At 45.1% G+C, this 27,993-nt stretch overlaps 1 long non-coding RNA gene across 1 annotated transcript; it reads right to left on the bottom strand.

Annotated features, from left to right (window-relative positions):
• Positions 1–3,515: 3,515 nt before the first annotated feature.
• LOC115091596 lies at positions 3,516–27,520 on the bottom strand. The gene is made up of 2 exons (XR_003856780.1): positions 27,392–27,520; positions 3,516–3,990 (listed from the first exon to the last, which is right to left on the bottom strand). It is a non-coding gene; the product is annotated as an uncharacterized LOC115091596 (long non-coding RNA).
• Positions 27,521–27,993: the final 473 nt, after the last annotated feature.

A 27,993-nucleotide genomic window follows, 5' to 3' on the forward strand; every position in this document is an offset into this window, starting at 1 on the left:
CCCTGCAGTACAGTGCGGAAAAGGTCACAAGCATTGTTAGGGCCTGTTGCATGCTCCATAACACTGCTTTGGGCTAGAAGTGGAGGTTGCAGAACATTTGCCGCCAGATCCACCGGTAGAACCGGCAACAGAGGCAGACATCACCGTGAGAGGCTCAGAGGTTCACCGAAGGATCATCAATGATTATTTCTCATGTAAGTTGTTAGCTATGATACCATTATCCCCTTTCCACTTTTGAATATATTGATCCTGTAATAGCCACTGCTGTAAAAAAAATTCATCTAGAAAACTAATTGATCGGACAGTTTTAGCGGTTAATTATTTAAATATCTTTAAAAGAGTCAGTCCTGTGGTTTTATGTATCCGTGATCCCTTATGTCCTTAACATCCTCGCAAACGTGGGCATCCCTCACATAAGCTAACAGCAACTCCCATCGCTGGCATGTGCCTTCTCTCCCCCCTCACCCTGTTGCCAAATCGCATTGCTAGTCGTGAAAATCTAAATACTGTTTTATGTTTTATTTCAGGAGCTATAATCGGAAGCCGATGGATGGACATGGAACCCAACATTTCGTTGATGTGTTTGGGTCCAGTTTTTTGTAATTCTACAAATAAATTCACTTGAATTTCAATAATGGACTACGTTCTCAGGCTTATTGTATAGTGATCCCTGTGTCCATTCCCTTATCCACTCATAAGCCCCCAGCATTGGCTTCTCACCATGCATGAGAACCAGAAGTGTGGTGCGACACTTGATGAAACATGTCACCCAGGGCATAGTACCAAATAACAAAATTAAATTAAAAAGTAATCAACTTTATTACACAAAAATCAACTTGGGATATAAACAATGCAATGTTAATTAAAATTGATTGTATTATGCAAAGCTAGTTTTGATAACTGAATATGTGATTAATATTTCTTAATGGCCTAAAGTGATATTTATGTCTGCTCAGTGTTATCCAGCTATATTTTGAATGTATTTTGAATAACCACCGAAATTAAATAATAAAATATATATAGTACAAAAGGCACACGTCAGGAGGTCCGTAATGGATGCGCAAGCTCGGGACAGCGGCAAGACACAGGGCTTGGGCGTCCATCTCGCAGCTATGTCCAGACCTTGGGTGTCCTTGTGATGGACGCTTAAATCCTACATGTGGCACAGAAAATGGATGTCCAAACAGGTGAGGTCTTCTGCATATGATCTAGACATCTATCCTCCGCAGCCACACCTAGACGTCCATTTTTTGTAGGGCCTGTGGAAAGATGCCACGGGGCAGACTGCCCAACTTTTCAGAGGCAGAAGTTAGGATGTTCGCGGAGCTCCTTGTTGCCAATGAACACCATCTATATTTTTGCCCTGGGCGTTGGCAGGACCAGGAACGGGCTGATCAGTTCTGGTTGGTGCTCAGGGCGATATTTAATGCTCAGGCCTTCTTCCCAAGGGAGGTAAGTTGGGTGGATGTTGTAATATTATTGGGTCCATTCCTCTTCAGTTTTTTATGATGTTTATGCATGAACCCTCAGATAAGCTACTGTGAGAGAGGCCGGCAGGTTTTTAGATGTTAGTCTGGGGTTCTTTGGGTAGCTCTTGGGAATTTTTCAAATTGTGGATTGTCTCACAGTTCAATGGATGGGACCTGAAGTGCCTAGAAATAGTTTTGTAGCCATGTCCAGGCAGATGAGCATCAATGACTATTTTTGGCAGCTCCCCGATTAAACGAGGGTATTCATGTTAAAAATGATAAATATTTTATTTTTTATTTAGAACATTTTCTGTGTACTATATGCAATACAGTAGAACACTTCCTGATGGAGCATGTTTAGTAAAAGCTACATGGCAATGACTGAAAAGAAAAAATAGGAAATATTCATAGTGCTTGTTAGATTTCCTGGGCATAAAAACATGCAAATCCCATACTGTGTTAATCTTTGTACAACAGTTGAAAGTTCAGGTACCATTGTTTCTTTTCTAATTGTACCTGCCAGGTGGAAGCGTTGAAGAAGAAGGCCTGGAAGCTCAGGTGTGAGGAACGGGAGTGGCTCCGGACCCTCTGCGTCCGGCGCAGCCCACCGGATGATGATTGTATTTGGATTCAAAGCGAATATAGTGTTCAACCAAAAAAAAGCTTAGCCCATTCAACTAATACCAATGCATATATGTTGAACACTACTTTGTTCCCAAATATCAGGTGTCATTTGTGTACATTAAAAAGTTTAAATTTACTGGATGCGTAGGTTTCTCTGAAAAATTAACACGAGCAGCAAGTTATTCAGGGATGCCAATAAGGTAAAGGGTAAAATTGCAATTGTTGATCACATGTTACATGCGACGACTCCTTTTATTTATGTTTTTAATGTAAAGTGCAGTGAACACCAATGTTAATTGCGCATGTAAATAATGGTTAGCTAGACAGTGAGTTTGCCTGTATTTGTAGTGCACAACTGATAAATCTTGACCACTAAATCCCCAATGACCTACCTTTACTACCACTGTCTCTCCATGTTATGTTAGTTACGCTTTGATATTTATCATTGCAGATACCAGCAGCACGTCTGAGGATGAAGAGGAGTGTGGACGGCCGGCAGGTTCACCATCACCAGCACCTCCCATGCCACAGCCACTATCACCACTGCAGGAAGCACCACCACCTCCATCACCTCAGGAGGCAGAAGATGCTCCTCTTTCTCCTGCTCCCATGTCCCTGGAGGCCAAGGAGGTTGTCATCATTGATGACAGCAATGGGCTCTCTGGAGAACCAGCACCTGCTGCTCAACAGCTTCGGGAGCCATACTCAGCACCCAAGGAAGGGCCATGGGAGGAAGGCATGCCTTCTCCCATCATGTCAAACTTGGATGCTGTGCTGGCTCTGCAGATCCATTTGAGCCGGAGTCTGGACTCCATGGAAGGGCTCATGGTGCAGATGACAGCCAACTTGGCGGACCTGAGGCACGGCCAGGAACAAGTGATTGAGCTGCTCTGAGTAATCGCTGGAGCTCAGTCACTCGTAGCTGTGGCCCGGGCCTCACCAAGCCAGCCACCATTGCCCCGTCGACACTCCTCCTCGTCCCCCTGGGACCCCCATCCAGCCCCCCCCCCCCCTTTCTATTAATGAAAAAATTGTAAATAATTATTTCACTTAAAAAATGTATAACTATTTTTCAATGGTTTGTGATTGTCAGTCAATAATGATTGTATTAGGGTGAATGAAGATAAGCGAAAGTGTTGATGGGGAAGTTGGTATTCTGCCACAGTGAAGTGGGCCCTGTTGCAGGTGTGCCACAAAACCTAAAACTTAGGCGAAGCAGTGCTGTAGAGTATTTATTTTTGCTCTTTGCCAAGGTGATCTCTCCAGGCCCCATTTACCTGTTCCAATGTGTATGCACCAGTGAGGCTTTGAACCAGGCCTGGGGCGTGGAAATTCACCACAACCTTGCCCTCGTACAGAGGAAGGCCGATGTCTGGCCTTTGTCCAAACCATAGCCCATAAAGAAAAGATGTAACACAGAGCTCACACAAAACTAAAAACTTTTATTAATCCAACATAAGAAACCATTCTTTAAGAGACCTCACTGCACTAGCAACATTATTTATGGCGCTCATTAGTTGTCCAACAGGCGAGACACTTTTGCCATTGCATTGGTGTTTTCTATGCGAATAGTATCAAGTACCTTGTGCCTAGACTCCAAACTCTGGGTGATAGACTTGTCGTGATGCTTGACATCAGGCCGGCGCAGAAGTCAGTACCCAACCCCTCCATACAAAAGACCGCCTCTCCCGGAGCGTCCGGGACCATTGTTGTCTCATCTCCCAGTCTTTCAGGGATAATCTGTGACAGATGATTTGTTCCTCAGGCTGTGCCTCCTGGACAAGCAGGCTTGGCTGGCGGAGAGACACTTCTGTTGACATAGGAAAGGTGAAGTCCGGTGTCGGGGGAGACCCTGTCTCTCCTTCAACACCATCATCCACACTGTTGACTCCTTGATCTGTGGAGAAAGAGAGATTAAAACAATTAAAAGTTTGCTATAATTCTCAGTTGTTAACCACACAAGCGCCCAATAGAAAAACATCACAGGAAAACAAGGAAGCACATTCAAAAATCATACCTTCACTCGGCCCAGTACCACCACCTGTATGGTGCACCCACTAAGCACGAACATGCTTAGGACTAGCTCCTCAATGGGGGTCAAAGCGATATCGGATGGTGGACCACCACCAGTCCTGCGCGCCAATGCCTCGATTTTGGCTGCCTTTTCTTTCACGTCCCTTCATGCATCTCGCCAGCGGTGCTGGATCTGTTTGACATCCCTGGGTTTTACGGACAAGGAGCTCACATCCACAGCTATTCTCTCCCAAATCCTTTTCTTGGTAGAAGAGGAAGCCTTCGATCGGAAGATTTTACCAAAAACATTCACACGGGTTCCTCACAGTTCTCTTTGCTTCAAAAATGACCACTTTTCAGGGGGTTTTCCCAGTCCAGCCCCATCCAGTGCCCCAAATGCAGTACAGGAAACTCCTCGCCTCATACAAAAATCTCTGTCCCAAGCTATGGGCTTCCCAAGGCAGATAGAAATGTCCCAATTGACTGATGGATCCCCTATCTCCTTGGAAATCTTCCTTGGCTTCTTAAACAAATCCAAACTCAGATCTTCTCCAGCCCAGAAAGTACTCTAGGCACTGTACGAGGTCATGAGAGTCTCGGGCCCTACTCTTTAGCTCCCTAAAAGCTCTGCCCAGTGCTTGTGGAAGCACCTTAAGTACCTTTCTGTCAAACCCATCCCCTTTGAAGGAAGGAACTTCCTTTCTCTCATCATCCTAAACACATCTCTAAAATCCTCCCATTAGCTGGAAAGTTCTCCATGTTAAACATGGCACATAACTCAGCCTTATAGTAAGGCCTAAGCTGCCTTACAAGTATATTTACCTTTATTGTTGCCAGATTTAACTCACAATCCTGCAAAGCACTCTGGCAATTCTACCCTTGCTGATGTATAGCTGCAGCCATTTTCGGTGTTTTCTTTACTCTGTCTCCGTATAGAATAATATGCGATTAATTGATTTTCTGTCCCTCTTTTAGTACAGAAAATTAATTTCAGAGCAACCTTGTTTTCCCAGGGTATGATTCCTCTACATGCAGAGTAATTCAACTTTTAAATAATTCATGAGAGGCACTAGTGATGGAGTGCAGGAAAGGCAGCCCCAAGGCCACAAACTGATAGTCTGTGTTATTGATACGACGGCATTGCTCTGATGCTTCTAAATAATTCACGGCTACAACTCAATTTGGCAGCACGTTCAGCTCTGGCTGGGACCGGCTCGGAAGGGAAGAGGCACCTTGACAGGGCTTTTCAGATTCAGTGACAAAGGCCAGATGCACTAAGCATTTCTCCCGTAGACACAAAACAGGGGAAAACCCTTTAGACCCATCTTGTCCAAAAAGAGGTGAAGCGTGCAATCAGCCACTTCCCAGAAGTTCCTCCAGCGAGTGATTAAGTGCTCTGACATGTTACCAGATGGCTTCAATCCACGGAGGGGGGAGAGGGGCTGAACGAACCAGTTCTATTGCCTTCTCCTGTCCTGTTACAGTCTGGGACTTATAAGCCTGATTTCTCAAAATTGTACAAATTGTTACAGGCAATGGGATTGCAACTGAATCAGGATGACCCTGATGCTCATAGCCATCAGGGAATAAAGAGAGGAATAACCAATGGGGAGTCAGCAAACTGGTGGACAGAGAGGGGTCAGAGGTGATGGGGAAGCCAGATAACACATTTACAGACCAAATTTCAAACCTATCCATGGTATAACATTTGCTTGTCTGCCCCCCCCCCCCCCCCTTGTTCTGGACTATCAATTACCCCTATGCTTGGGGTGGGGAGTACCACATGAGAAATTATATTTACTAATATGATTTATCTTCGGATTCGTAGCCTGAATGGGACATAAAACAGGGTCCCACTCACCCCGATACCACAAGTCTGTGTCCTTCCCAAACAACCTCCCACAGACCAGATAAAATCATTAGCCCAGAATAAAACAGTAATTAACCCTTTAACTAGAACATTAAATGGGAAACTTGCAGTTTTCATATTTTATATCAAGCAATACAAAAATAACACTGGGTATGGTCTGTTAACCAGGCCAACCAACACACTCATATGGATAGTTAAATAAAAAAATAGGGAATGCTATTAGAGAAAGGTTGGGGAGGGGGGGGGAAGCAGTGAAGTACACAACTTTCAAAAATTGTCTTTACCCCTGAGTACTCAAAAATTGGGGGAACAGATCTACCCCAATGTCACCATTTGTAAAGGTGCACCCTGTCCCAAACACAAAATTGTGTGGAAAAAAGAAAATGAAGAAGTTCCTCTTGATGTTGTAGCTGGCTAGTTGACAAACCAATTAGATGAGCACTGCAGTATGTAGAAGGTCTCTCTCTCCTGTGGAGCTTCCACAAATGGTTTACTTCCTACTAAACAGAAAGGTGGTCTGGTTTCAGTCTTTTACAGAAAGACCATGGGCCATCAGATTCTCTGTCCCAGCTCTATCTCGTGTGTCTGTACCTTCCAACAAGGGTTTATGCTTGACTGCAGCTGTAGGCTGAAGCAGTTAAGATGAAGGCAGCAGTCCAGCAGCAAGAGGGGGGTTTTCCAGTTTTTACCCGCCAGTTAGAGATTGTATGTGTGCACTCGGTGGAAAGAGCTCCTGGCTCTCAGGGAACGAGTCCGATCTCTGGAGGCTAGAGTAGCAGACTTGGAGGAACTGAGGCAGAAAGGTACATTGATGAGATCTTCTGGCAGCCCCATTGCTGCCTTGGATCAGAAAGGTGTAGCAGGAAGTGATCCTGTAGCAAGGACCTGCTCTCCAGGTGATGTATTGTCCTCTCGCACTGAGGACAAGTCTCCCAGGGCTACTGCTCAGGAGGGAAGCGTTAGGCCAGCCATCATAGTTGGTGATTTGATTATTAGGAATGTAGATAGCAGGGTGGCTGATGGATGTGAGGACCGCCTGGTAACTTGCCTGCCTGTTGCGAAGGTGGCAGACCTCACGCGTCACCTAGATAGGATTATAGACAGTGCTGGGGAGGAGCCAGCTGTCGTGGTACATGTAGGCACCAACGACATAGGAAAATGTGGGAGAGGTTCTGGAAGCCAAATTTAGGATTTTAGTTAGAAAGCTGAAATCCAAAACCTCCAGGGTGGCATTCTCTGAAATGCTTCCTGTTCCACGTGCAGGTCCCCTGAGGCAGGCAGAGCTCTGGAGTCTCAATGCATGGATGAGACGATGGTGCAGGAAAGAGGGATTCAGTTTTGTAAGGAACTGGGGAAACGTTTGGGGAAGGCAGAGACTTTTCCGAAAGGAAGGGCTCCACCTTAACCAGAGTGGAACCAAACTGCTGGCACTAACTTTTAAAAAGGAGATAGAGCAGCTTTTAAACTAGAACAAGGGGGAAAGCCAATAGTCACTCACCAGTGCATGGTTCAGAGGAATGTTTCCTTGAAGGATACTAATGAAACAGGAGAATTAGGGCATCCCAACAGCTAACAAATTTGGCAGTGTAATAATAAAGGGAGATTTCAATTACCCCAATATTGACTGGGTAAATGTAACATCAGGACTTGCTAGAGACATAAAGTTCCTATATGTAAGCAATGAGAGAGGGGGCTATTTTAGATTTAATTCTTAGTGGAACGCAGGATTTGGTGAGAGAGGTAACAATGGTGGGGCCACTTGGCAACAATGATCATAACATGATCAAATTTAAACTAATAACTGAAAGGGGGACAATAAGTAAATCTACAGCTCTAACACTAAATTTTCAAAAGGGAAACTAATAAAATGAGGAAAATAGAAAAAAACTGAAAGGTGCATCTGCGAAGGTTAAAAGTGTTCAACAGACATGGACATAGTTTAAAAATACATCCTAGTTGCACAGTCCAGATGTATTCCACGCATTAAGAAAGGTGGAAGGAAGGCAAAACGATTACCGGCATGGTTAAAAGGTGAGGTGAAAGAGGCTATTTTAACCAAACAAAATCCTTCAAAAACTGAAAGAAGGATCCATCTGAAGAAAATAGGATAAAGCATAAGCATTGTCAAGTTAAGTGTAAAACATTGATAAGACAGGCGAAGAAAGAATTTGAAATGAAGGTGGCCTTAGAGGCAAAAACTCATAATAAAACCTTTTTAAAATATATCCGAAGCAAGAAACCTGTGAGGGAATCGGTTGGACCGTTAGATGACCGAGGGGTTAAAGGGGCTCTTTAGGAAGATAAGGCCATTGCAGAAAGACTAAATGAATTCTTTGCTTCCGAGTTTACTAATGAGGATGTTAGGGAGATACCAGTTCCGGAGATGGTTTTCAGGGGTGATGAGTCAGACGAACTGAACAAAATCACTGTCAACCTGGAAGATGTAGTAGGCCAGATTGACAAACTAAAGAGTAGCAAATCACCTGGACCTGTGGGAACTAAAATATGAAATTTCTGATCTGTTAGTTAAAATTTGTAACCTATCATTAAAATCATCCATTGCACTTGAAGACTGGAGGGTGGCCAATGTAACCCCAATATTTAAAAAGGGCTCTGGGGGCAATTCGGGAAACTATAGACCAGTGAGCCTGACTCTAGTGCTGGGAAAAATAGTGGAAACTATTCTAAAGATCAAAATCGTAGAGCATATAGAAAGACATGATTTAATGGAACACAGTCAACATGGATTTACCAAAGGGAAGTCTTGCCTAACAAATCTGCTTCATTTTTTTGAAGGGGTTAATAAAAATGTGGATAAAGGTGAACCAGTAGATGTAGTGTATTTGGATTTTCAGAAGGCGTTTGACAAAGTTCCTCATGAGAGGCTTCTAAGAAAACTAAAAAGTCATGGGATAGGAGGCGATGTCCTTTCTTGGATTACAAACTGGTTAAAAGACAAGAAACAGAGAGTAGGATTAAATGGTCAATTTTCTCAGTGGAAATGGGTAAACAGTGGAGTGCCTCAGGGATCTGTACTTGGTGCAGTGCCTTTCAATCTAACTAGATAAATGAAGCTTGACCGACGTGCCCACAAATGCGCAGTAGAGAGCAGCTCTACTGCGCATGTGCGGGCGAGCACGTCAGTCTTAGGCAGCGTCAAAAAAAACCAAAAAACATGGCGGCAGCGGTGGTAGCAGCGGCAGCGGGCAGCGGTAGCGGGCGGTAGCGGCGGCGGTAGCGGGCGGCAGCGGCGGCGGTAGCGGTGGTGGGCGGCGGCGGTAGCGGGCGGCAGCGGAGGCGGTAGCGGCGGGCGGCAGTGGCGGCGGTAGCGGGCGGCGGCGGTAGCGGCAGCGGGCAGCGGCAGCGGGCGGCGGCAGCGGTAGCGGCAGCGGCCAGTAGCGAGGGAGGGAGGAGAGAGAGAGAGGGAGGGAGGGACGGACTAAGTGGGAGGGACGAAGAGAGAGAGTGGGAGGGAGTGATTGAGTGAGGGGGAGGGAGTGAGGGGGAGGGACTGAGTGAGGGGGAGTGAGCGGGACTGAGGGAGAGGGAGGGAGGGAGTGGGACTGAGGGGGAGTGAGTGGGACTGAGGGAGAGGGAGGGAGGGAGTGGGACTGAGGGAGAGTGAGTGGGACTGAGGGAGAGGGAGGGAGGGAGTGGGACTGAGGGAGAGTGAGTGGGACTGAGTGTGAGTGAGAGGGAGAGAGGGGGAGGGAGTGAGTGAGTGAGACTGAGTGGGAGGGAGGGACTGAGTGAGAGGAGAGGGAGGCTGGGGAGGAGTGGGTGAGTGGGTGGGAGGGAGGTAGGGGAGAGAGAATGAGGGAGGTAGGGGAGAGAGAATGAGGGGGAGGTGAGAGACAGAGGGATGTAGCCCGTTTTAACGGGCTTAACGGCTTGTATATTTATAAATGATCTGGAAAGGAATACAAAAAGTGAGGTAATCAAATTCGCGGATGATACAAAATTATTCAGGTAGTTAAATCACAAGCAGATTGTGATACATTACAGGAGTACCTTGCAAGACTGGAAGATTGGGCATCCAAATGGCAGGTGAAATTTAATGTGGACAAGTGCAAGGTGTTACATATAGGGAAAAATAACCCTTGCTGTAGTTACACGATGTTAGGTTCCATATTAGGAGCTACCACCGAGGAAAAAGATCTAGGTATCATAGTGGATAATACTTTTAAATCGTCAGCTTAGTGTGCTGCAGCTGTCAAAAAAGCAAACAGAATGTTAGGAATTATTAGGAAGGGAATGGTTAATAAAACAGAAAATGTCATAATGCCTCTGTATCACTCCATGGTGAGACCACACCTTGAATACTGTGTACAATTCTGGTTGCCACATCTCAAAAAAGATATAGTTGCGATGGAGAATGTACAGAGAAGGGCAACCAAAATGATAAAGGTGAGGGAACAGCTCCCCTATGAGGAAAGGCTGAAGAGGTTAGGGCCATTCAGCTTGGAGAAGAGACGGCTGAGGGGGGATATAATGGAGGTCTTTAAAATCATGAGAGGTCTTGAATGAGTAGATGTGAATCGGTTATTTACACTTTCGGATAATAGAAAGACTAGGGGGCATTCCATGAAGTTAGCAAGTAGCACATTTAAGATTAATTGGAGAAAATTCTTTTTCACTCAATGCACAATTAAGCTCTGGAATTTGTTGCAAGCGGATGTGGTTAGTGCAGTTAGTGTAGCTGGGTTTAAAAAAGGTTTGGATAAGTTCTTGGAGGAGAAGTCCATTAACTGCTATCAATCAAGTTGACTTAAGGAATAGCCACTGCTTTTAATCATATCAGTAGCATAGGATCTCCTTGGTGTTTGGGTACTTGCCAGGTTCTTGTGGCCTGGATTGGCCACTGTTGGAAACAGGATGCTGGGCTTGATTGACCCTTGGTCTGACCCAGCATGACATGTTCTTATGAGATACTGAATTTGTGACAAATGGCAAGGAAATAAACTTTACTCCTCTGTTAATAATAATGAGATACACTCTGTGCAAAGTTTAGATTAGTTAACTCATTCTTTTAGGAGGGTGATCAGCCGTGTGCTTCTGGGTCTGGATATCTCTGGAAGGAAGCCTCTGTCTCTCAAGTCTTGGCTTCTCTGTCCCTTGTTTGGAATTTACATGTAGCTCGGCTATGAAGCAAGAACAGCTGTCTGTCTCTCTATGTCCTCAGAGTACAAGCAAAGGGGGTCATTTTTCAAATTGCATTAGGGCCTCATCACAGGCGTTAAGGACCTAACACCTGCAATAATGTCATAATGCATGCGATAAATAACACAAGATGCTTATGCACATTTTTAAAATTCAGTCAAGTGGGGAGGAGTTTGGGCCAAGTAAATGAAAATAGAGGATGCTTAATGTTGCACGTGATAGTGTAATGCATGCTATTGCAGGATTTAACCATTCATGGCTGAAGTGGGATTTATGATAAATATCACAAATCCTGTTTGAGAGAGAAAGAGAGAGCGAGCCTCTGAGGAGACACACATATTAGTCAACTTTTTATACTACTGTAAAAGGGGGCATTCTGAACTTGGGGTGAGGTTTTGATGGTGTGCTAGGTTTTGGGGTACAGTACCGACTATAGCCTGTAACCTGACCATCCTTGTCTGCCACTCCTAGAAACATTATCACTGCCACTCTGCCACTCCTCTGGGAACTCTGACCCTGCTTTCCCCCTTCCACAGCATTTGAAATCACCAAAAGGGCCAGACTATAAAGAGACACCCCCCCCCCCTCCCTTGCCCCTCTTGATGATTTGACCTGTGCCGTGCCTTGGCTGGGGGAGGGGGGCATGCCATGTCATCCCTCGCCTTGGGCAGCAGATTGTCTTGAGCTTCCCCTGACCACAGGTATTTGAAAAGGAAGATCCAAATGGGATAGGAAAACCCATTCCATTTCATCCTGTGCAGCCTAATATTCTACTTGCAGGAAGAAAGGAGACCCCTAGAAGAGACTAAGGGACTACAGGCACAGATCAATTTGGAAGGAAATGCTGTTTTCTATGCAGTGTTTTACCAGTCTTATGTTTTGTTAGTGTTTTTTAGTTTTTGATTTGAATTTAATGTTTTTATTGTGTATGTTCTATTTTATTGTACATCGCTTTGATTACTTATAGAAAAGTGATTAATTAAATCAATAAACCTAAACATTTAGTACCAATTACTATTGAATAAGGGTGAGTGAGAGAGAAGGAAGGGGATGTAGTGTAGGGATGTGCAGAGGGACACCATATGTTGCATTCAGGATTTGTATTCGTCGGGGGGGGGGGGGGCAGATATGTTGCATTTGGCAAGGGGGGCCCCCAATACGTACATGCGTTAATTCTTATTTGTTTCCCGGCTAAAATTGAATTAAGTACAACCCCCCACCCTCCTGACCCCCCCAAACTTACCAAAACTCCCTGGTGGTCCAGTGGGGGGTCTGGGAGCCATCTCCTGCACTCACACCCTCAGCTGCCGGTATTCAAAATGGCGCCGATAGCCTTTGACTTTCTATGTCACAGGGGCTACCGGTGCCATTGGTCAGCCCCTGTCACATGGTAGGAGCAATGGATGGCCGGCGCCATCTTGTGGAGGTCAGGAGGGTCCCCCAAGACTTGCCAAAAGTCCCTTAGTATACAGTAAGCTTTTTATTTTTTAAACACCTTATTTTTTAAACACCTTACCGTCGGCCCCTGTGACATAGTGAGGGCAAAGGCTATCGGTGCCATTTTGAATACTGGCAGCCGATGGCCTGAGTGCAGGAGGTCACTCCCGGACCCCCGCTGGACTTTTGGCAAGTCTTGTGGGGGTCAGGAGGGTCCCCCAAGACTTTCCAAAAGTCCCTGGTGGTCCAGCGGGGGTCCGGGAGCGATCTCCTGCACTTGGGCCGTCGGCTGCCAGTAATCAAAATGGCGCCAATAGCCTTTGCCCTTACTATGTCACAGGGGCTACTGGTGCCATTGGTCAGCCCCTGTCACATGGTAGGAGCACAAGATGGCGCCGGCCATCCATTGCTCCTACCATGTGACAGGGGCTGACCAATGGCACCAGTAGCCCCTGTGACATAGTAGGTCAAAGGCTATTGGCGCCATTTTGAATACCGGCAGCCGAGGGTGTGAGTGCAGGAGATGGCTCCCGGACCCCCCACTGGACCACCAGGGAGTTTTGGTAAGTCTTGGGGGGGTCAGGAGGGTGGGGGATTTGTTTAAATTGGCTCCTTTAGACGGCCGAATAATTCAACTAAAATTCGTTGTATTCGTGGGGAATCGCGATACGTTTCGCTTCCCCACGAATACAACGAATATGGTCCTATACATTGCGGATTACAAATACGTAGGAAACAAATGCACACCCCTAGTGTACAGTAAGCTTTTTATTTTTTAAACACCTTACTCAAATGTCCAGCCTGATTATTGGCCATCTTCAATTCAGAGACTTAGGGGTGAATTTTCAAAGGAGTTTCATGCGTAATATTAGCATAGAAGCAGGTAAGTAGCTTGTACTCGCGTACATACTATTTTATAAGCATCAAAAATACATGCGTATGTTCGCTTTAGTGCACACATTTACCTGCCTAGAAAAGGGGCAGACTCAGGGCACAGCTAAGAGGTACGCACGTAAATTGCTATCTTATAACAGACTTACACGGGTACATGTGATAACTTATTCACGCAATTTTACACATGCTAATTATCTCGTGCAATTGATATCAGACTGGACTGCTGTCAAGTATTGGTTGAGTGGGAGGTCTGGGTGAACTGGGGGGAGTTCAGGCTGAAGAAATAGGGGGGTCTTGATGACCTGGGGAACTGGGTAGATTGATGGAGGAATGATGATTTCAATTATGCATGCATGTTTTAAAATATACTAACTTGCATGATTAAATCAGGGTTTTAGACTGCAGGTAATCAAGAGAATGAAACCACTACTACACTTTCATGACTTCAGAACAGTCTTACAATCCGTAATTTTCTCCAAGATGGACTATTGCAATTCAATCTTGCTAGGTCTCCCGTCCTCATCCATAAAACCACTTCAGATGCTACAGAACGCGGCAGCCAGAATCCTGACAAATTCCAGAAGAAGAGACCACATCTCGCCAATTCTATCTAATCTTCACTGGCTGCCAATACACTACAGAATCCTACACAAGTCCATCACCATCATCCACAAATCCATCCACTCACAGGCCCCTCTCAACCTCCAAATCCCCCTCAGAATGCACACATCATCCAGACCTATCAGAGACGCCTACAAAGGCTCCCTGACCGTTCCCCCAACTAAAGCTACACTCCATAAGGCACTCAGAGACCGGGCCTTTTCTACAGCGGGCCCCTCTCTTTGGAATACCTTACCACCGGATCTTAGACTTGAACCCTGCTTACCAACATTCAGGAAAAGACTTAAGACTTGGCTATTTAAGCAAGCCTTTCCGGAGTCAAATATCCATTGAGAGACCTTACTGCCCAATGCAAATATCCATAAAGAGACATCACTGCACATTGTAAATAAGTTACCTCTGTAAATATTTTTTACGCCGCTATCCTTCTCTCCTTCCTCCCCCAGTTCTACAACCTTGTTTTATTGTAACTTTTGCTTCCTCCGCACTTGTTAAAAGAACAGTTTTTGCACCCCCTGTTATCTGTAAACCGGCATGATATGATCTTATCATGAATGCCGGTATAGAAAAACCTTAAATAATAATATAATAATAATAAATTAGCAAGCTGTATTTTTTCACACTTAAAATATGCAAGTGAATGTTCATAAAATAGGTTGGAAAAGTATCCGCTTTCAATACATTGAAATATGTGTTTTCAATGCATTGCAGATATTTGTGCATAACCATACATACACGTTTGTCAGGGCTGGACACTCAGGTTATAAAATACTGTAGTAGATCTCTGCATGGCCATATATGCACATATATGGAGCCACGTGGAATTGTTTGAAAGTTATCCTCTAAGAGTTTGAACATTCACCTACAGAAAGAAACATTTACACTATGGGCTTTGGTGGTCTATCTTCCCCCACCTCTTAGTTATACTTTGTAGGGACTAAGCCCTGGTAATGAGCGTGACTCCGGCCTTCATTGCCACCATAGAAGAGGGGCTACACAGCAGAACATTGACAAGAACAGACTACCAACAAAATGACCCAAACAGAAGGACAAGCTGAACCTTTTCCACTTTCACCCACCCCAGGCAGGACATGCAGCATCCGAGTTTGATGTCCACACGGTGCAAAATGTTGCAAAAGCCACGCAAAATACTTCAGAACTGGAAAGTGTCATGGGAAGCCTCTTTATCGCATTTTACATCTGCCTGCAAGTTCACTTAATGTAATTGGCCGTTTCGAGGCATCAATGATAATTAAAATCATCTGGATTTAAGCAATGACTTTCCTCAAAATTGGGTCGCATTGCCTTTTATGGTTATAGTGCCCGAAGGTCATAAGTCACCTCTAGGGTGACCATATGAGAAGAAATGTGGGGGAAAGAATGTAACTTTCTGTGCTCAGCATGGTAACAGAACCAAAGCGTCAAGCCTGTAATGTAAAGTCATTCTTAGAAATGCACGGAAAAAGACACTGCTGTGGAAAGGACAAACTAGGAAAAAAGAGAAAGACAGAGAGGGCACAAAGGAGAGGAAAAGAGAGCTTTGGAAGAAGGATACAAATGAAAGACATGAAGGGAACGAGAGGAGGAGGAAGAATAAGAATAAAGAAAAAGGGAAAAGTAGGAAGCGAGAGAACCCGACTGACCACTTGCAAGCCATATTCTAAGAAAAAAAATGAAGGATCCGGAGTTTCTGCACGGTAGAAGAAACAACAAACTTGTGTATGGAGATACCCTTATTGGAAAGCAGTATTATTGCACGCAGTATCTGAGAGGTCAACATTCAATTAGCTGGCAAGGGAAAATTACACGTGAAACGTGCCCTGGATATTCAGTGGCCATAATCTTGTCACTGAATATACTCAGACAGCTATTTTTCAGACTAGGCTTGCACACTATGGGGTACATTTTAAAAAGCATTTACTCGAGCAAAACTGGTTTTTGCTCGAGTAAATACACTTTACTCAAGTAAGTGGGCTTTTCAAAATTGCTACAATATATGCCATTGAATTGTCCATAGGATTTACTCAAGTAAGTGCACTTTACTCGAGTAAATAGCTTTTGAAAATTGCTATGATAGTATGTCACATTTACATGCGTAACTCCTTTGAAAATGACCCCCTTAACTTTAACTGGAGAAGGCTCAATGTGTGTGCTCACAAGTTAAGGCACAGCCCTTCCTGCAGAACACCTCCATTCACGCTTCTTTTGGTTTGGATACATTTTGTTCGCACACAGTTTATGCAGTTGGCGAGGGGTAAAATTTTCAAAACGCAGTTTTTGTGTGCATAACTCAAAAACGTAATCTGGACAAAGACTTTGAATACTGAGCTCTGTGTCTTTCCCTATATACTAAGGGATGCATCTTTGCTCACTTCACTTGCCAACCCCGTCAGTGGGCTGCACCCTGTGGAATATGGAGACTGTCCCTCTTGCATTCTCCAGTTTGTCCTCCTCCTCATTTTCTATCCCCTACCCTCTCCCTCACTTTATTAATCCTCTACTTCCCTCCCATCTGTCTCTCCTCTCCTACCCATGTGCCCCCTCACCTTCTCATTCAGCACCCTCCTCTGTGTTCCCATTCCTCTCACTCACCCCCTCCCTTCCCATTTCTGTCTTTTCTTCCCATAATCACCTTTCTCTCACACATCCTTCCCCAGGGCCGGTAGAAGGGATGCTGGGCACTCTAGGTGAACCTTACTGCCATGCGCGCCCTCCCTGAACCTCGCCACACATAATTACAAACAATGTGTAACCAGTCCCCCATTTGTGTAGTCAGTCTCAACCAGAGGATTTACGGGTCTGGGTCCAAGTCCAGATAGGGGGGAAGCTATGTCCCTGGGCCCCTGGCACGGTCAGTCACTATTGCAGACAAAGGCTCATACTCCAGCTGGATAATCCCAATAAGTGCAAGAGAGTCCAATGTAAGAGCAAGGAAACCAGAATTAGCAAAATGGGTAGAAAGAAAAAAAATCAAACCAGTGTCCTAACCAGTACATTGGGCAAAAGGGAAAAAGAGTCCAGCATGGTGTTCAAAATCACCTGTTTACTTTAACTTATGTAGTACAATCCAGGCCAAGATCACAAAGATTAAAAACAACATAAAAAATATTAACACAATAAAAACAATGGTTTCCTTGTCCATATTTTATTTATGGATTTTTAAAATATGTACAAAGAACTAAGGCCTGGATTCATCATTCTAGCGCAGAATGGTGAATCCCGCGAAAACTGGGGGGGGTATCTGCGAAAGCCGGCAATCATCACAGCACCGCGGTGTTATCGCTGCCGGCTTTCGCACCCAATAGCGCCACCATGAAAGGCGGTGCTATTGGGCGCACTACTGGCGACGATAACGTAACTTACCTTATCGCCGCCAGCGAAGACATCACCACGACCGCCTCACCGCCGTCCCAACTCTGTCCCAGCTCTGCCCCTGGCAAGCTATCGCACACGAAAAGGGACTTTTCGCGCACGATAGGCTTAGAAAATGACCCCCTAACTTTGTTACAGAAATACATGGATTCCAGAATAAAAAGAAACAAACAAAAAAATAGTCAAATTCTCTACTTAGAAATTACAAATAATAGTATCATCCAAACCCAAGCAGTACAATTTCAGAAGGAGCAAAGAAACTCAGAGAGACTATAAGGAAATCCAAATGGCATTAACATAAGACTAGCAAAAGTAGACCAATAAAACCCCCATTAATTGATAGACATTGAGGAGGAAGTTACGGATCTTTGGGAATCAAAAAAAGCCCTCAATTGTTCAGGTAGAAAAAAGATAAAACACTCATTATTACATTTGATAGCTGTAGTATTAAGGAAAACCTAAGGCAATGGCTTCCTTCTCATTTGGGTAACTTGCGCAAAGTCAGGGAAAATCCTTAGTAATTAACCATAGACGTGACAGGAAAAATTCCTACAGTAATTACACATAACTTTGCTCAAATCTTGAGAAGAAATAAATAAAACCAACAAAGTACATCAATCAAAAACTTCCACAGAAGAATTATCAAAGAAATTGGTTAAATTTAAAAATTGAGCATCAGCATTTTGCACTAGTACAGCGGAAGAACTCTTAGGAAGAAAATAACACGTATTCACAGAAGGCAATTCATCAAGTGGAAAACTGAAAACTTCCTGGAAATATTTCTTTAAAGTCACGTAGGGAATTTCCCCCCAAATCTTGGGAAAATTTAAAAAAAGAAGATTTATGTCTCATACTGTTTTCAAGATGTACAATACATTTAAAAAGAACATTACGGTCTTTCACTGTAGTTGAACTGAAGACTTGTAGATCCTTAACAGTGATCTCAATGGTGGAAACCTTGGACTTAACTGTGATAATTTGACCTTGAAAATTAGTAGACATTTGCTGAAAACTTAAAGAAAATTGGTGTTACATAGATTTAAGGATTTCCCAAAGCCAGCTCCTAAATCCCAGATGGAATCTAATGTCATTACCTCTGGATGGGATGGTATCTTGCAGAACTCACCAACAGAGGCAGACTGTTCTTCCCAGGACAAATCCGACGAAAATGTTCCCTCAATTGCTTCCGATATGCCTGGTCCAACTGAGACTGAAAAAGGTGAAGGGAAGGCAGCCATGGCCCCTTCGCCAAGATCTCCATAGCCCCTTCACTAATCTTGCAGCAGTCCTCTCCACTGCAGATGCATCAGCCGCATCATCACTGTGAGCCACAGGATCCATGCAAAGAATGCCTCTCTGTGCCAGAAGAAATCATTGGTCAGGGCTCAGGGACACTTCCTCCACTGGCAAATGCAGCTCTCCCTCGCTGCAAAGCACACCAGGCTCTTTGGTTCCCTGTGAGGTTGCTAGCAAGGTCATGTACAATGTCAAAACCTGCTGGCCTGAAGGGAGGGGAGACTATGGGAGGATAACCCTCACCTTTCCCTTCTGCTTCGATGGCATAAATTGAGGAAAGGCAATAAGCAACGCAGAGACTGGGACAGCAGGTAAGCGTTACTACTGCTATGCGTCATATCAAATTTGATGTCCATAGTAATGTTGCTCAAGAAAGGTGTCGCTCTCCTTGTTCATTTTTTATCTTCTCACCATTTCACTTCTCTTGTACCTCCTCCCCTTGTACGGTAGGAAACTAGAGTGAAGCTCCAGCATCACCCTAAAAAGCTTATGGATTATCTTTCCTTTCTGAAAACGCTGCTTCATATTCTCAGGAGAGAAAAACCCCCACTCTCTATAACAGGGAATTTTTGATTTCCAATCACCTTGAGATTGTTGTGGATTAGTGGCTTGGGTTGGGAAGTGAGGGAGCACGTAAGAAAGCTTTCTCTGCTCTCACCTACACACACACACACACACTCTCTCGCTCACACACACACACACATACACACTCCCTCGCTTTAATGGTCTCATACACACATGCTCTTTCACATACTGCCATAGACACATATGCTCACACACACATAATCTAACTCTCATACATGCTATCTCACATGCTTACTCACACACACACATACACATACACACACACACACACACACACACATTTTCCCTCTCTTAGGAACAGCAAACTCCTCCTTGGGCCTGTGCAGCATCTGGAAGCCTCTTCTCTCTTCCATTTGTGGAAGAGACGCTGCTCATCATCCTCTTCAGCTGCATGGACTCTGCCAACACTGCTTTGCCTCTTGAAGTCTGGGTCTTTTTTCCAGCCCCACGGGGCTGATGCATCCTGTTCCTTTTGGCCGCAGTGACTGGGTCCCCTTCTCGCCCAAACAGTCCCAAGGGACCTCTTCCAGCCCTTGCGGGTGGAAAGAAGGAGAGGCAATCCTGAGTATTGCTCTGCTGCCTGAAGTCCACATCTCAGCAGGCTGGTGGAAGCACTAGGCTCCCACTCCCAAACCTGTGGCTCTCTAAGTGACCGCTTAGTTCGCCTAGTGCTTCTACCAGCCCTGCCTCTCTCTCCCTCTCTTTCCTTCCCACTCACACCCTCCCCTCCTTTCTCTTCCCTCTCTTACTTTCTCTTCCACTCCTCTCACTCACTCTCGTCCCTGGTCTTCCTTCTCCTTTCATTCATCCCTTCCTTGACTACCTCTCTCTTCTCTTACTCAATCCTTCCCTCTCTACTCTCCATTCTCTCTCATGCTCCCTTCCTTTTACCTCATGCACCTCACCTTTCCTTTCACTTAATTCTTCCGTCTTCCCTCCTTTCTCATTCACTTCTCCTTTCACTCACCTTTCCCTCCTCTCCTCCCATTTCTCATTCCCTTTCATCCTTTCCTCTTTCATTCCCCTTCATCTCTGTCACTCACTTCCTCTCCCATTTCTCATTTATCTTCTCCCACTCACCTCCTTTGCCATTCCTTTCACTCACCTATTCCCTACTTTAGTGATATGAATAGTGATTGCTATTGTTTTTCTGTATTATTATATTTATTGTATTGTTGTTAATTTTAATTGTGAGTCACTTTGATTTGAAATGGAAAGGCTGTTAAGGGTAATAGCAACTGCCACTCTGTGCAGTCTACCCCCAATCAGAAATGTAAAGTGTAGGTATAAGAGAAAAGTTGCCCCATTTCTTCATTTCCATTCTCTCTGTTTGCCCCATGCCCTTTTGAATTCCATTACCGTTCCTTCACCCTTTCCATGAAGAAGTATTTCCTGACATTGTCCCAGAGTGAGAGGGGATGAGTTTCCCTTCTCACTCATCCCCTCTCTTCTCATTCATCCCTACCCTACTTTGCCTTCATCTCCTCCACTCCTTTTCCTCTTTCCCTTCCCTCCCTCCCTTATCTCATTCTTTCATCCCATCTTGCTCACTTATCCTCTCCTTTTCCTTTCACTCTCCCTCCTCTCCCTTCTCTCTCACTCACTCCCCCCTTCCCTTCATTCACCGTGTTTGGCTTTCCGCCACTCTCACTCACACCTTGCCCCCCTTCTTTTCCTTCTCTCCCTTTCCTCTCAATCAACCCCTCACAATTCGAGTCCCATCTTTCTTTCACTGGAGGGGACTGGGAAGCCCAGGCCCTGCCAACCTTTCTGCTTCTACTATTGCTGCCACTTCCCATGGTGCGGATCCTGCCACCTCTTATCCTGCAGCTTCAGGCCTCCTGCGTCAGTTGGCTGGCCCATCCCCCAACTCCTGGTGAACATTGCTACATGCACATGTGCAGATGCTCTGCAATGCTCACCCAGAGGCCCTTCCAATTTAATAATATAAAACAATATCTAGCCTTTAACTTTGCAAAGTCATAAACTCAGTATTATCTGCAGCAAGCATTTTCTGTGTCTTCCCTCCAGACACTTCTCTCCCTAGCGGACAGCGTTTAATGACATCTTATTAGTCTGGAGTGCCAGTAAATGAGGGGGGTATCGAGCCCCGTTGCAATGTCCGGTGAGGGAGCACCGGTATCGCCTGGGGAAGTTACATTGAGTCCCCTGGATCTTCCACTGGTACCGACCATCGCTGATCTCACTCTTGGACCTGCATCGCATGGAGATGACGTAGCCCAAGCGTCTGCGGAGAGGGGGGGGCGGGTTGGAGTGGAGTTCTGTTGGCATCTTCTCCACTCTCTCCGAGCTTGCTGGAGGTTTTGTTTCCTTCAGATGTAGCTCCTTCTTTGGTTTCCTCTTCTCCAGCTGATACTCAGGGCGACCAGGAGAGAATTACTGCAGTGTTGGTGAGTGGTATTCCAGGAGAAGTTTCTCCTAGATTTTTGGGCGAGTCTTACCATCCCCCACCCAGACTAGCCGTGGTTACCCTTGATGCCCTATGGGACTTAACTGTAGGGTATGGAAGCTCTCTGAATGAATGTCAAACTAAGATTGAGACTCTTACTACAAAGGTGAACTCTACAGAGGAAAAAATGAATGATCAAATTTGTGATCTTAAATCTCAAATACTGGCATCAGAGGTGTCTGTCTCTCATATTCAGTCCTCGGCTTTAAATTAATCAAAGATTATAGCAACTTTTCCCGTTGATAGGAATTTTTGAAAAATCACATAAGACATTTAAATCCCTGTGTTAGGGGAATATCCTTATTTTACTTTGAAAAGATTTTTCCTTGAAATTTTGAAATTTGAAGAGGAGAAAGTTCCCTCGATCAATAAATTGTTTTTCCTTCTGGGAACTAGTAAAGAGGCATTATCTAGAGACGGACAACTTGATGCCATTGTGAATTTAACTCAGTTTCTTGAGGAGACTACAGTTGAAATTTATGATCGATCAACACTTCTTATTTCATTAATATCAGAACAAGAATTGAGCGAAGTTATGAAGAGTTACTTTAAGAACATCTCTATTCCATTTTATGGGCAGTTAGTACGTATTTTTCCCGACTTCACTAGACCTACTCAAGAAAGGAGGCGTGATTTCCTGGCATTAAGATGTCAGATTGTTTCATCGGGGGTTCTCATTTGTATTAAGATACCCTTGTAAATGTGTTATCCATTCTTCCAATTAATGTTTTGTTTTCTTTCTTCCGCAGCAGCTAAAATCTCTCATTAATTCCAGGTCTATTCCATCTAATTTATCTGGGGAATGATAGCTCCAATGATCCCTAGAATTTGGTCTGCCGTAGCACATTAATACATATTTCTATTTAGAGGTTTCTTAATCTCCGTTTTATTTTTCTGGTCCTGCTCGAATTTCTTTATGGAAAAGTGATGTATCTTTGAATTTGTTTTCCTATATGTATAATTTGAAGTTTCTTTTCTGATACACCATTTTTGTTTTCTAAAGTAAAGTTGTATCTTGCTTGTATTTGTTGAAATTTATAAAAATAAAATGAAAAAAAAAAACCCAACAACCATACCCTCAAAACATTTCTTGGCGCATACACCAATGAACGACAGGATAATTGGGCATCTCTTTTGCCCTGGGCAGATTTTTCCTATAACTCATGGCCACGGGCTCCTCACCCTTCCAAATTGTTTATGGAAGACAGCTGCTGCTTCCTCTGCCTCTTTGTATAATGGTCCCTTTGCCAGCGGCTCAACTCTCTGCAAAGGAGCTCCAAGAACTGTGGACTCACACCCAAGAAATGCTTCAAAAAGCATCCAAAAAGGCCAAGAGGTTCAGAAATTCATTGGAGACCCGCTTCACAGTTTAAACTGGGAGAGAAGGTTTGGCTGAATACATGCCATATTAGACTTCAAGTCCCTTCCATATGACTTGCCTGTTGCGTTTGACAGTCCGTGGGCTAACCCCGCAAACCGCCGTGCTCACCTCTTGCCAAATGCTTGGCATCCCCGTGCAGCAGAAAGCCACCAGTTCCAGGCTGCCAGGCTCCCCGACAGCCAACGTTGCTGACGAAACCCCTTGTGACGCAGATCTCCTTAAGCACATGCGTTCACCTAAGGCCTGAATTTATAGGGACTGCGTCGGGAACCTCCCGCAGATCTTGTTAGTGACATCAGCCAGCTAAGGCTTATAAAAGGCCTTCAAACCTTGACTTCCTCACCTCAGCAATAGGTCAGCTTCTCCAAAGTGTGCTTGCCTCAGTGTGCCTGCGGTCCTGTTCCCAGCTCTTCATTCTGGTGTTCCTCTTCCTGTTCTGCTCCAGTTCTTGTTCCTGAATTCCTAGTCTTCATCTTCAGTTTGTGCCTTCTTCTGTGGTTAGTCTTCCGCCCCTGTCTTCCTGAGTTCCTGTTCCTCATCATCAGTCTTGTTGTCCTTCATCCTCCACTCTGTTCATCGTCTCCTTTGTATTGACTTCTGTCTTTGACTTTAAATTGGACCCTGACTCTGAACTCTGCCTACCTCTGACCCCTGCCTGGACTCTGTCTCTGAGTGAACTCTACTGGCCCCAACCTCAGCCTGAATCTGACCATGAACGCCTGCTGCCTACCTAGACCACTGCTGGACTCTGATCTTGTTCCTCATCTGTGTACTAGCCTGTCCTTCTTGAATCTTCAGATCTTCACTTTCACAGATGCCCATACTTAAACCAGCCGGTCCCGGAACCCAAGAGGAACAAGGGCTGATATTGGTGAAGCTCCAGTTGGGCCTTTGCTTCAGCCAGCTCCACCTGCCAATGGTGGGTACCTGCAGGGCTCTTCCCTGCAGGTTGCGCCAACTCCCCCTCGGCCCAAGACTGCCACTACATCGCCCCTGGTACATCGAACCATTTGCAGTTGTTCGGCAACTCGGACTTGTAACATACCGGTAACAATTGCCCACATCTTTGGGAATTCACATGTTCCATGTCTTGCTCTTAAAGCCCTTCATCTTCTCATGGCCCTCCAGGAAAACGCCGGAACCTCAGAGATCCCCTCAGAGGAGAATACCACATATCAAGAGAAGGAAATCTTAGATGTCAGATGGTGCGGCAAAAGATGGAAATATCTTCTCTCTTGGGAAGGATATGCACTGGAGGAAAACATCTTAGATAAAAGCCTCTTTCGTGAATTCCATGCCACACTTCCCAAGAAACCCAAACCCTCAAAGGGGGTGGTTAGAGGAAGGAGTACTGTTGATATTGGCAGTCCACGGGTCTGTCCCTCAAACTGCCACTTTTACCTCCAACTCCGGATTCTGGACACTGGTCACCATCACTGGGGAAGGCCTCCCTCTGTGCAAGTGATGGACCACTGCGCTTCGGCTACCTCCTGCACTGAGCTCCCTGTTCTTGGGCCAAATTCCCAGGCTTTGTGGCAGGCCCCCGTGCCTGGCCTGCTGCTGATGCTGCCTCTCTCTCTGGCCCTTCTAGGAGCACACGCGCGCCAACAGTGCCTCTCTTAAAGGGCCCGTGGCAGGAAAATCCCAGAAGTGACCAATGATGAAATCACCCACCAGAACTATAAGAAGACAGCCTCTGCAGTCCTTCCTTGCCTCAGCAGCAGGTCATCTCATTGAGATTGTATTTTGCCACTTGTTCCTGATTCCTGTGATCTAGTTCTTAGTTCCTGATCCTGCAGTGTGTTCCTGTGTTCCGCGTCCTGCTCCTAGTCCGGTCTGGCAGTCTGGTTCGTCTTGAGTCCTTGTCCTTGTGGCCTGTTCCACCTCATCAGTCTTCAAGTGTCCCTTCTGTTCATGTTAGGGATTCATTCTCCTCATTCTGTGTTCCTCCGGTTGAACCTCTGGCTTGACCCCTGGATTGGACCCTGACACTGTCTGAACTCTGTCCATCTTGACCACTGTCTGGACTAGGACTCCGAGAGTATGCTGCCAGCCTCCAACTTCAGCCTGATCCGTGCCTGTTTTGCCTCCTGCCTGTCCCGACTGTTGTCCGGCTTGACCCTGCTTCTATCTCCATGTTGGCCTACAATGTTTCCATTGCAAGGACTCTTCAGCTCCACAGAGGCCTGCACTTAAGACCAGTTGGCCCCAGCACCTGAGGTCTGAACCTAAGGGCCTGTGGGCTGGTATTGGCAAAGCTCCAGCTGGGCCTATGTTTCAGCCAGCTCCGCCTGCCAATGGTGGGGACATAAGGGGCTCCTTCTCACAGATAACGTCAACTCCCCCTTGGTCTAAGGGTCCACATCTGCAACAAACAAATATGAACTCATTCATTGCATTTTACTCATCTTTCAAACAAATGCACATCCCTAGAATGCAAGATTTGAACTAGGAGTATGAAAAGAAAACTTTTCCACAGTGTATTCTGTACAGTGCTGTAATCCAGTGCGGATGAGCCCTGAAAGGGGAAGAATTTGTGAGATCAGTAACCCTCATAAAGGCTGGGAGAAGCAACATGTTAGTAAATCCTTAAGCTTTGTTATGAGAATGATCTAGAATTGGGTCTGAAGTGAATTCTAACTTTGCACGTTGGCACTGTGAATCTGAACCCAAAAGGTCAGGGCAGCTTATTGTGAAATGTGCCTATTCAAATGTTCTTGTAGAGCATCTTGTAAATATTTTTCCTCTGCAAATGTCAGACCAGTTGGAATCACCAGTCGGAGTTACCTGCAGTTATTCTAAGGTGTGGCCTATACTGAAACCAGATCTACAGGGGGGATTTGGTCACCTTTCCTACCGAGTGCTTTCACCTACTCTGCCATCTGACTGATCACACTGAAAAGAATTCTTAAACCATGGGGATCAATAAGTCTCATCTTCACTTATGAATAACACAAGATCAATTATAGAAAATGTGAAAAAGGTAAGTTGATCGGGGGGGGGGGGGGGGAGGGAGGGAGATGATTTTAAATCCTCATCTTTACTGAAAAAGGTTGACTGAACATTAGCAATGTAGAAGCCATATGAGATCCGGCCGTGTATGTCTCAAACACATTTCTATTGAACTGCTTTACAGTGCCCACCAGATGTAGCACAGCAAAAGGCCGAGAATCTCGCTCCAAATGGTAAAAAATCCCTCTGGATGCAGACGCTGGTAATTTACAACCCTGCTAAAATGAACATTATTTCAAGCTAAGTGTATTCTCCGAGGTGCCAGCAGAATATGGTTCCATTCTCGCTGACAGCAGACTTTCCTTTGTAAATGTCATGCATTTGGCTTCATTACTGCCAAATTAATGCCCGAAAGATCAACTAGTGGACCAACACAACACTTTAAACTGGCGGTTAGTCTTCTGAGCTACAGGGAGCCAGCTTCAATCTAGAAGGGAACCTGCAATCTTGTCAGTGTTTTTGCAGGGAAGAAAATAATCCTTTCTAGTATTGCCCCCCTGTCCAGCACAGGGACTAAGGAGAGCAAGAAGCAGAAAATTCTGCAGTAGAGGGGCACTTCAGACATTAGGCAGATGGTAGTTGCTCCCATGCTAGACCTAATCATGCCATAAGAGATCTTTAGTCACATTTTCCCTTTTCAACATCTTACCAAATTCACTCCAGGCTCGGTACATTTATACATATACACACACATACACACTGCTCTCTTTCTTCACAGAGCTCAGCCGGACCATCTTATCATTGTAAGAGCGTTCCAGTGCAGCAGAGACGGAAACCATGAGGGAGCTCTGAAAATGCTAATGTGGGTGCAAGGGGCTATTTCTAGATCTGGGCTAGTGAAAACGTAGCTCACAGTAAAAACATGGCACAGGCTCTCAACCGGAGTCTCCAAATATTCCCCGGCGCTTGTCTGAAGTCTTTGTCACCATTATACGGAAGGGGTGGATCCAGGCAGCCTCTGCAAATGGCAGATCGAAAGAGGAGCTTTCAGTTGTCAGATCACTCATTCTAGTCATTTTCAGAAAGCACTAGCGACAATAATAATAATCATCTGAAAAACGAGCACACTAGTTGTTGGCAAATTTATCTGAAAATTTACAAGTCTCTCATTAGGAATACCCCCCCTCCCTCCTCCCCCCAAAAAAACACCTCAAGAACGTAATGGAACATAAAGGAAGACATCTCACCCTAATGGGTTTTGCTGCAATTTCCAAGCAGCCAAACTTCTGAAAAAGTCCCTAAATCACTAACTGCATAAGAAACATCCTCGGCGTCATAAATCCTGACGCTGTGACTTGATGGCCTCCGAATGCAGCGCTCCGTCAGACTGAGCGCGGTCCCGAAAGCTGTCTCTCCCCGCCCTCCCCCCCCCCCCCTTCCAGGATCCACCGCCACCGCTGCTGCTGTGGTGGCAGGATTAAATTTAAAACTACACTCGACATCCGCGGCAGGATAATCAATCACTTCATCACTGACACTGCGGATAAAAGCAAAGGAAAATAAAAAAATACAGTTATGACTGCTCAAAGCGTCTGTTTTAGGGAATTGGACTCATAAATCAAAGCATTCTGTCAAGAGTAGTGGCAGCAGTGAAGTACAGTGGTTAAGCATCTTCTGTCCTATGTATAAATGTAATTTCCTAAAATGTCAGCAGCAAAGCATTATAGATAACACATGGTGTGTGTCTTTGACCCGGTAAGTGCTGAAATCACAGATCTCATTATTCTGACATGATAGAATTTTTTTTCCCTCTGCAACCCCTTGCTGGTGTTTTGTTTTGTTGACGGCA

Source organism: Rhinatrema bivittatum, chromosome 5 (genome assembly GCF_901001135.1).
Source record: "Rhinatrema bivittatum chromosome 5, aRhiBiv1.1, whole genome shotgun sequence".
Taxonomy (NCBI): domain Eukaryota; kingdom Metazoa; phylum Chordata; class Amphibia; order Gymnophiona; family Rhinatrematidae; genus Rhinatrema; species Rhinatrema bivittatum.